Source organism: Felis catus, chromosome D1, assembly GCF_018350175.1.
Source record: "Felis catus isolate Fca126 chromosome D1, F.catus_Fca126_mat1.0, whole genome shotgun sequence".
Lineage (NCBI taxonomy): Eukaryota > Metazoa > Chordata > Mammalia > Carnivora > Felidae > Felis > Felis catus.
In genome coordinates, this window is record NC_058377.1 from 99,070,077 (window position 1) to 99,079,752 (window position 9,676).

General features: G+C 37.1%; 1 protein-coding gene and 1 non-coding gene across 5 annotated transcripts in view; one reads left to right on the top strand and one right to left on the bottom strand.

Annotated features, from left to right (window-relative positions):
- The window catches only part of CD1H11orf49 (chromosome D1 C11orf49 homolog), a 202,927-nt gene that overhangs the window by 119,629 nt on the left and 73,622 nt on the right, over positions 1-9,676 (top strand). The window lies entirely within an intron of this gene.
- LOC111556788 lies at positions 438-541 on the bottom strand. Its single transcript, XR_002736517.1, has one exon. It is a non-coding gene; the product is annotated as a U6 spliceosomal RNA (small nuclear RNA).

A 9,676-nucleotide genomic window follows, 5' to 3' on the forward strand; every position in this document is an offset into this window, starting at 1 on the left:
ATGGTCTTAGAGGGAGAGCCTTTAGTCTTTCACTATTATGTTAGCTATGGGCCATAAATGGCCTTTATTTTGTTGAAGTACATTGCTTCTATACCCAGTTTGTTCCGAGTTTTTTCATGAAAGGATGCTTAACTTCATGGACATATGTTTTTATTTCGCTTGGGTAAATATCTAAGGGATATTTGCTGGCAGACTTTTTCCAAAGTGATTGTACTGTTTTACATATCTACCAGCAATGTCTGAAAAATCCCAGTTGTTTCATATCCTTGCTAACATTTGGTGTTGTCAGTCTTCTTTTCCCCCCTAGCTTATTTATTGAGATATAATTTGTTGAGATATAATTGACAGATAACATTGTATAAGTTTAAAATATACAATGTGATGATTTGATATATGTATATATTGTGAAATGATTATCACAATAAGGTTATTTTTTTTTAAATATGGAACACTTCACAAATTTGCATGTCATACTTGCACAGGGGCCATGCAAATCTCTGTATTGTCCCAATTTTAATATATGTGTTGCCAAAGCAAATACAGACTTTTCATTTTAGCCTTTCTAGTGAATATGAAGTGGTGTCTCATTGTGGTTTTAGTTTGCATTTCCCTGATGATTACTGACACTGAACAGTTTTTTATTGCTTATTAGCCATTTTCTTTGTGAAGTGCCTCTTGAAATCTTTTGCTCAGTTTTGGGTGGGTTGTTTTAATTATTTTGTAGTAGGAGTTCCTTGTAACTAGTCTGGTTGTAAGTCAGATATGCTTATTGCAAATATTGCTACCATTCTTTGGCTTGTTTATTTCCTTAATGGTGCTCTCATTGAGCAGAAGTTTTTAAAGTCCACGTTTGATCAATTTTTTCTTTTATGATTAATGACTTCTGGGTCCAGTGTTAAAAAAACCTTTGCTACCCTAAGTTTGTGACAGTATTACCCTTCATTTTCGTCTAAAAGCATCAGAAATCTAGCTTTTATGTTTGGTCTATAATCCATCTTGAATCAATTTTTGTGGGTGGTTTGAGGTTGAGGTCAAGATCCTTTTTTGTACCATCTGGATAGCTAGTTGTTTATTCCAACACTATTTGTTGAAAAGACTTCACTTTTCCCACTCAATTGTTTTGGTTCCTTTGTTAAAAAAAAAAAAAAACAACAAAAAACAAAAACAATTGACTATATATGTGTGGGTGTGTTTCTAGATTTTCTATTCTGTTCTATTGATATATTTGTTAAACTTTAGTCTTGATTAGTTTAGCTTTATAATAAGGTAGTGTACACACCTCAACTTTGCCTTTTTCTAGATTATTTTGGTCATTAGAGGTCCCTTGCATTTCTATATAACTTTTAGAATAAACTTGTCAATTTCTACAAAAAAAAAAAAAAAAAGAAAAGAAAAGTAAATAAAGCCTGACAAGAATTTGATTGAGATTTGAAGACTCTGTAGATCAATTCGGGGTGAATTGTCAACTTCACAGTATTGAATCTTCCAATCCATGGACATAGTACATTTTTCCTTAGATCTTCTTACATTTCTTTCAGCAATGCATTACAGCATTTAATATACAGATCTTACACATTTTATTAAAGTTATTCCTAAATATTTTGTTTTGTTCTCCCATTATAAATAGTATTTTTTTAAGTTTATTTATTTATTTTGAGAAAGCAAGAGAGCACCAGTGACGGGAGGGGCAGAGAGAGAGGGAGAGAGAGAATCCCAAGCAGATTTCGCACTGTCAGTACAGAGCCTGATGTGGAGCTTGAACTCACAGACTGTGAGATCATGACCTGAGCTGAAATCAAGAGTCGGACGCTTAATCGACTGAGCCACCCAGGTGCCCCAATAGTATTATTTTTTAAAGTTATTTTCTTTACCGGTTTTCCATTTTAAGAATATAGAAATATAGGGGCACCTGGGTGGCTCAGTCAGTTAAGCATCTGACTCTTGATCTCAGCCAAGGTCTTGAGCTCAGGGTCATGAGTTCAAGCCCCGCACTGGGCTCTGTGCTGAACATGAAGCCTACTTAAAAAAAAAAAAAAATTACATATATATAATTGCCTTTTGTACATTATATCCTGTGACTTTGGTAAATTCACTTATTAGTTCTCATAGTTTCTTTGTAGATTTCTTAGAATTTTCTGCAGCAAAATCATGTCACATGCAAATAGAGGCAGTTTTACTTCTTCCTTTACAATCTTGGTAAAGGTCTTTCTTTTTTTTTTCTTTATTGCACAGAGTAGGACCTCATTACAATATTAAATAGAAGTGGTAAGAACAGATAACATTGATTTGGCCAGAAAGTTTTCAGTCTTTAGAATTAAATATGAGGTTTTTCACGGATGCCCTTTAGTCGGTTGAGGAAATTTACTTTTATTCTTAGCTTGGTGAGAATTTTTATTGTGAATGGGTATTCAATTTTTTATTTTTCTGAATGTATTGAGTGACATATGGTTTTTCCCCTTTCTGATGTTCATGTGGATAAATCCACCTTAGTCGTGATTTATTATCATTTTCACATATCATTGGATTTCTTTAACATTTTATTAATGACTTTCGCATCTATCCAATGAGGTATTTTAGGCTACGGTTTTCTTTTCTTATAATATCCTGTCTGTTCTGAGTGTCAGGATTATTCTGGCATTAAATCATTAATCATAAAAACATTGCGATTAAACTCATAAAATGCGTTTGGAAGTATTTCCTTCTATCTTTTCTGAAAGGGTTTATATAAGATTGGTAATTTTTTTTAAGTGTCTCTTTTTCTAAGAAGACTTGAACTTTTAAGTTAGGTTCAATCTGCTTCTTGTAAGCTCTTTTCCTAACATTTCTCATACATATAATTATTTGCTTAAATTCTACTTTTCTTGGGGCACCTGGGTGGCTAAGTCAGTTAAGCATCTGACTTTGGCTCACGTCATGATCTCGCGGTTCGTGAGTTCGAGTTCTGCATCAGGCTGTCTGCTGTCAGCAAAGACCCCACTTTGGATCCTCTGTCCCCCTTTCTCTGTCCCTCCCCAGCTTGTGCTTAGACTGTAAGTTCCAGGAAAGCATTTATCTATCTTGCTTACTCTATGTTCCTAGCATCTAGCCAAGTGCCTGGTTCACGGTATATATAAATGAATACTTACTGAATTGCATTAAATTAAAGGGAAAGTAAGAGACTAGGAAAACTGAGAATTGTGGCAAAATACTGAAGACAATATCAAAAGTTTTCCTTTTAATTTTTTTTATTTTAATTTTTTATTTGAGCATAATGGATGCACAATGTTACATTAGTTTCAGGTGTACAACAGAGTAATTCAACATCTCTGTATGTTTTGCTGTGCACACCACAAGTAGTTACCATCTGTCACCATACAAGTATTATAATAAAAGTGATTATATTTTATGATGTACCTTTTATTCCTATGATGTATTCATTCCATAACTGGAAGCCTATATTTCCTACTCCCCTTCACCCATTTTCCCCATATCCATACCTTCCTCCCCTCTGGCAGCCATCAATTTATTTTCTGTATTTATAGATCTGATTATGCCTTTTGTTTGTGTATTAATTTTTTTTTAGATTATACATATGAGTGAAATTACATGGTATTTGTCTTTCTCAGTCTGACTTACTTCACTTAGCATAATGCCCTCTAGGTCCATCTATGTTGTCACAAAAGGCAAGACCCCATCCTTTTTTATGGTTATATAATATTCCATCTCATATATATATATATATATATATATATATATATATATATGGTACACATATATGCACACACACACACATATACCACATCTTCTTTATCCATGCATTTATTGATAGACACTTGAGTTGGCACATCTTGGCTATTATAAATAATGCTGCAATAAACATAGGGGTGCATATATAAAAGTCTTCCTTATTAAAAAAGTTACATTGCAGCAAAAAGAACAATGAACCCTAGATGGATGGTATTGTATTAATAAATGAAAGAAAAGAAAAGAAAATTCACCTCCTACTTTCATTTATTCTTCTCAGTTAAAGAGGGTGCTCTTTGGACTGGAAAAGATAAAATGAACAGTAGTTCCAGGGAATAAAATCAAACATAACTGAGATTATAAGAGATCACCTAACTGCTTTAAATGAACTTAAGTTTCTGGATCTAATTTATATTCCAAAGTACCGAGGCCTAGTAGATAAGCTGACTGAACCACTGCCGGCAGTGTTTAGAAAGTGGAAATTGTGAGGGTACCTGGGTGGCTCACTCAGTCATTTGAGCATCTGACTCTTAATTTCGGCTCAGGTCATGATCTCATGGTTAATGGGAGCAAGCCCTGTGTCGGGCTCTGTGCTGACAGGATGGAGCCTGCTTGGGATTCTCTCTCCGGTTCTCTCTGCCCCTCCCTCCCTCATGCTTTCTCTCTCTCTCAAAATAAGTAAACTAGAAAGAAAGAAAGAAAGAAAGAAAGAAAGGAAGGAAGGAAGGAAGGAAGGAAGGAAGGAAGGAAGAAAGAAAGAAAGAAAGAAAGAAAGAAAGAAAGAAAGAAAGAAAGAAAGAAAGAAAGAGGAAATTGTGCCCATCATAGGGAGGGAAGGGGAGAGAAGTTCCAAATGTAGAGGCAGGGACCCAATATTCAGAAGGTCATTTCAGCAGACTGAAGGCTGGTGACCTTGACATCTATCTTGGGTGATATTCTTCAACTATTTATTAAAAAGAATCAATATCTATACCTATTCAGAAAAGGAAGTTGTGTTAACTGTAAGTCTATCAGAGTTTATTGAAGAAGAAGTTGGGGGGAGGATGTGGGGACGGAGGGGAGAAGAGAAGAGGGAAAAGGAAAGCAAGAGAGCCCATGCTTGGTGGGTAAGAAGACCTGGTTTCAACCCCAGCTCTGTCACCTCTTAGTAAAATGACATTGGGCAAGTTACTGAATCTCTATAAGCCACATTTCCCAATTGGTGAAATAGAAATAATAAGAGAACCACCTATTCCATAGGGTAGTCCTGAGGTTTAAATCAAATAATATGTCTAAAATGGTTATTTATTTCTCAAAATCAGTGATAACTGTGAAGTGACAGGAGCGATGGTACATGATGCTAATGGCAGTAACATTGAAGGAGGAGGGAATGACACAGCCAGTGCAAACTTCTTCCCTTTGTGAAGGGATTACAAGACTGGTAAATCCGGAGAAAACTATACTTAGCATGGCTATATTCATTATATTTGTTTAGTTTAGTTGAATCTCAGCAGGACCTTGGCACCCTCTCCATGATATCCTTATGAATACACAGAAGGAATAGAGGATGGGTAATAAATAAGTGGTTGAAAATCATACCAAAAATGTGCTAATTAATGGGTTCAGATCATGCTAAAGGGATATCTCCAGAAGTAGAATTCTGGGCTCTGTCCTTAGCCTTTCTTTTTCTTTCTTAATCCATTATTTGAATGAGAGCATTGATGGCAAGCTAATCAGAGTTGGGAGGGATAGCTAAGAAGCTGCCTAAAAGAAACAGGATCTGAAAAGAAATAGTATAATATAGTGGAGCAAATATGGACGTAGTATCATGGGTCTGCAACCACTAGCTGTGTGGCCTTGAGTAAGTTAAGTAACCACCTGAGCCTTTGTTTCCTCATAATACCACTCGTCTCCTGGTAGTTGTGAGAATAAAATGTGTGTGTGTGTGTGTGTGTGTGTGTGTGTGTGTGTGTGTGTGTGTTAGTTATCTATTGCTATGTGATATATTTACCCCAAACCTTAGAGGCTTAAAACAATAAACATTTATTATTTCACACAGTTTCTAAGCATCAGGAATGCAGAATCAACTTGCTTGGATGGTTCTCCCTCGTAAGACTGAAATCAAGATTTAGGTTGGGGCTGCAGCCATCTGAAGGCTTGCTCACTTATATCACTGTTGGCAGGAGGCCTCAACAGTTCACATGTTCCTCATGATTATGGCAGTGACTTCCCCAGAAAAAGTGATCTCAGAGAGAGCAAGCAGGATGCCACAGTGCCTTTTATGAACTAGTCTCTGAAGTCACACACTGTCACTTTCATTCTATTCTATTCATTAGAAATGAATCAGTAAGTTTAGCCCATACTCAAGGGGAAAAGAATTGGGATCCACCTTCAAAAGATTTTGTAGATGTATCTGAAAACCACCACAATATAAAAAGCACTCTATATAGTGCTTAACTCTTAGTAGGTACCCCATATATGGCACCTATTATTATACTGTTATTGGTATACACCTAATACATGTGCTCTTTAAAGCCATTGTGGGCAGGACAAGAAAATCTCATGATTCTTCAGATTCCTGGCAAATACAGAGAAAGAAGCACCATGTATCACTATATTCATTACATCTGTTTTGTAAGCTAACATGAATGGGCTATGTTGCATGAAGAACAGTACTGATAAAAATACATTTTAGTAACACTTAATAGGTGTACCTAAAATGTCTTGTCATCCTGCAAATACCAGTGACATGAATAATTTGAATGACAGTTCACCCCAAAATTGATTTTGTTGGTTTTATTAAGAATTTTATACTTATACTTAAATACAGGTATGGCTCATCTGAGAATTCATTGAATTTTAATTGTGTACTATACCAACTTGTCAGTCTGAGGGTTCTGGTCTCCTTTCCACTTAAAAATGGGCCACAGCTGGGGCGCCTGGATAGCTCAGTTTGTTAAGCATCCAACTTCCGCTAGGCTCATGATCTCACAGTTCGTGAGTTTGAGCCCCACATTGGGCTCAGTGCTGACAGCTCAGAGCCTGGAGCCTACTTCAGATTCTGTGTCTCCCTCTTGCTCCCTGCCCCTCCCCCACTCACACTGTGTGTGTGTGTGTGTGTGTGTGTGTGTGTGTGTGTGTGTGTGTGTGTCAAAAATAAATAAACATAAAAAAAAACAAAAAATGGGCCACAGCTAAGACTGACAGAGGCCCCAGTCTACAGCAAAGATAAGACTTGTTAGTTCACACACCTTCCCTGAGGGCAAGAAGCAATTTGGGGGAGAAATAAACCAACAAACACAAAAAGTATTTTATCAACAAAGGGCTCAATTAAGCAGGAGCGTTAATGTTGACAGTAAAAATGTAGAAGCCAGAATTAATATGGCTAAATCACTGGGTAATCTAGATTTCTTCTGTTTACGTATACATTTGTATCTATATGGGTACAGAATGTCCGTCAGTAGCCTTAAGGATTGTCTGATGTTCACTGTAAACAAAAACATGAGAACTCTGTAACTTCAGGTAGACAGAGCAATTACTGGGTCATTTTGATAAGATACGATCATTAAAGTGAAGATATTTTCACACCTTAAGCCGATTAATTTTCTAGTCTTTTGATTTGCATTAAACATTAGACAGATCCTCAGGCTAGTGACTGACGTGGTTGAACTCTTTAATATCTTAACAACATAGCGGTCAAACTACTAAGGTGTTCAAAATATAGTCACTAATTTGAAAGTAAGTAAAAATGGACCCTGAAGAGCTAGTGTTTACAGGGTTTAGATGTGTCTTAGTAGGCAGGGCAGGAAGTCTCTTAAGCGTTTCCCAGGGAACCTCTTATAAATGCATAATCTTCAAATACTGATTAGGTCATCAGCTGCAGATAAGAAGTGGTGAGAGTAGTCTAAAGTGTTGCTAGCCTTAGCCACTCAATTAAGTTCCTAGAACCGATTTCAGACATGGAGGGTGGGGGCTTCCCACACAACACCAGCAAGGTGTCCAAGAATTCATCTTAATTCACCTAAATTCTGACACTATCAACCTGGAAATAGCATCAGATTCCACAGAGTAAGGGTTCTGGACTACAAGACTGCCCCTCACCTCCTTACTTCAGATGCCAGTCACAAGCCCAGGCTGTTAACCTGTACTTTTGACGAATTAACTATATATATATATCAGAGGTTCCCAGTACTTCCTCCTCAGGTTTGAGAGTAACTTGCTAGGGCAGCTCACAGAACTCAGAGAAACATTCTACTTACTGGATTACCAGTTTATTCTGAAAGGATTTAACTCAGAAGCAGATAAAAGGACGCATAAGGCAAGGCATGGGGAAAGGGCGCTGGGCTTGCCTGCCCTCTCCAGTTGAACCACTCTCCCCGAAGCTCCCCATATTCCCCAACCCAGAAGCTCTCAGAACCCCATCCTTTTGTGTTTTTATGAAGGCTTTATTACATAGGTGTGGTTGATCAAATCATTGGCTTCTGGAGGTGGAGCTCAATCTCCAGCCCATCTCTCCTCCCTGGCAGTAGGGGGATGGGACTGAAAGTTCCAACCCTCTAATCCCAAGGTTGGTTCTGGCAGCCACATCCTTAGGTGCTTTCAAAAGTCACTCATTCACATAACAAAAGATACCTTGATCACTCCAAACACTTAGGAAATTCCAAGTGTTTTGGGAGCTGTGAACCAGGAACTGTGCATGAAGACCAAATACATACGAGATATATATTGTGGTCATCCCAATGACCAAATATATATATTTTATAAATCACATTATCACAGCCACACACTGACAGTCGTGGTAAGTGTTATCAGAAAAGAGAGTCACTAGAGACCCACTAGAGACCCGGTGAAGAGAAAATCCAAATTAAAAATGGTATTTGATCCACAGAAGCACAGTGTTGGGTGTTTGCACAATGCAAGCACTGGGTGTTGTATGGAAACCGATTTGACAATAAATTTCATACTAAAAAAATAAAAAATAAAAAATAAATAAAAATGGTATTTGAAGGTCAGTTACCATGTAGCAGTCAAATAAATGATTTTTTATGAATCTTTTTGCTCCTTGAGGATATCTTTCTATTATGTTCCAGGACAATAAGCCATATTCATAATGTTGAGTCAGAATTAATAAGCAAAGGGTAACTATGTTTACTATTATTTTTTAGTAAGACAAAGAAGTTTGCGATGCAGTTTAGAGATACTCCTATCCACTGTGCTTAAAATTGGGGGGAAAATTGACATTTGAGTAAGCTTTTTACTTATTATCTTATGTAGAATGCTACATAGAATGCACATAGAAGGGGTCACTAGCAGCCCCTGGAAATACTGTGTACTGATCAGCATCAGGAGGGTTGCACGTCCTATTCCATGAATAATAAAATAATTATAACAGGCATTATTTAAATGGGTCAGGAACTGTGTTCAATCTTTTCATGCATTATAGTATTGAATCTTCTCAACCACTGTTTGAGAAAATATTACCATCTCTGGTTTAAAGACGAGGGAGTTGAAGCACAGCAGATAAGTAATTTGCCCAACATTAAATAAGTGGTAGGTCCTGGAAGCAATATGAGGTCTGAGTACCTCCATCCCGGTTTGCTCTCCCAGTCTAAGTGTTTATGGTGATGAGAGATACCCTTTCTGAGGAAGAATGATATGATACCTTCTAACTTATTTTCAAAGAATTAGTGAGGATCCTCTCTTTTATTTCTTACTTATTTACATGACCCTTTCTCATGCTGTGGTAAACTCAATAATGGCACCCAAAGATACCCAGGTCCTAATGCCTGGAGCCTGTGAATGTCATTTTATTTGGCAAGAAGAACTTTGCAGATAGGATTAAGTTAAGGATCTTGAGTTGGGGGAGATTATCCTGGATAATATAATCACTTGTAAGTGGCAGACAAGGTTTGATGACAGGAGAGGAAAAAAGTAGTGTGAAAGCCAAAACCAGTGGGAGGAAAGGGCCACAAGC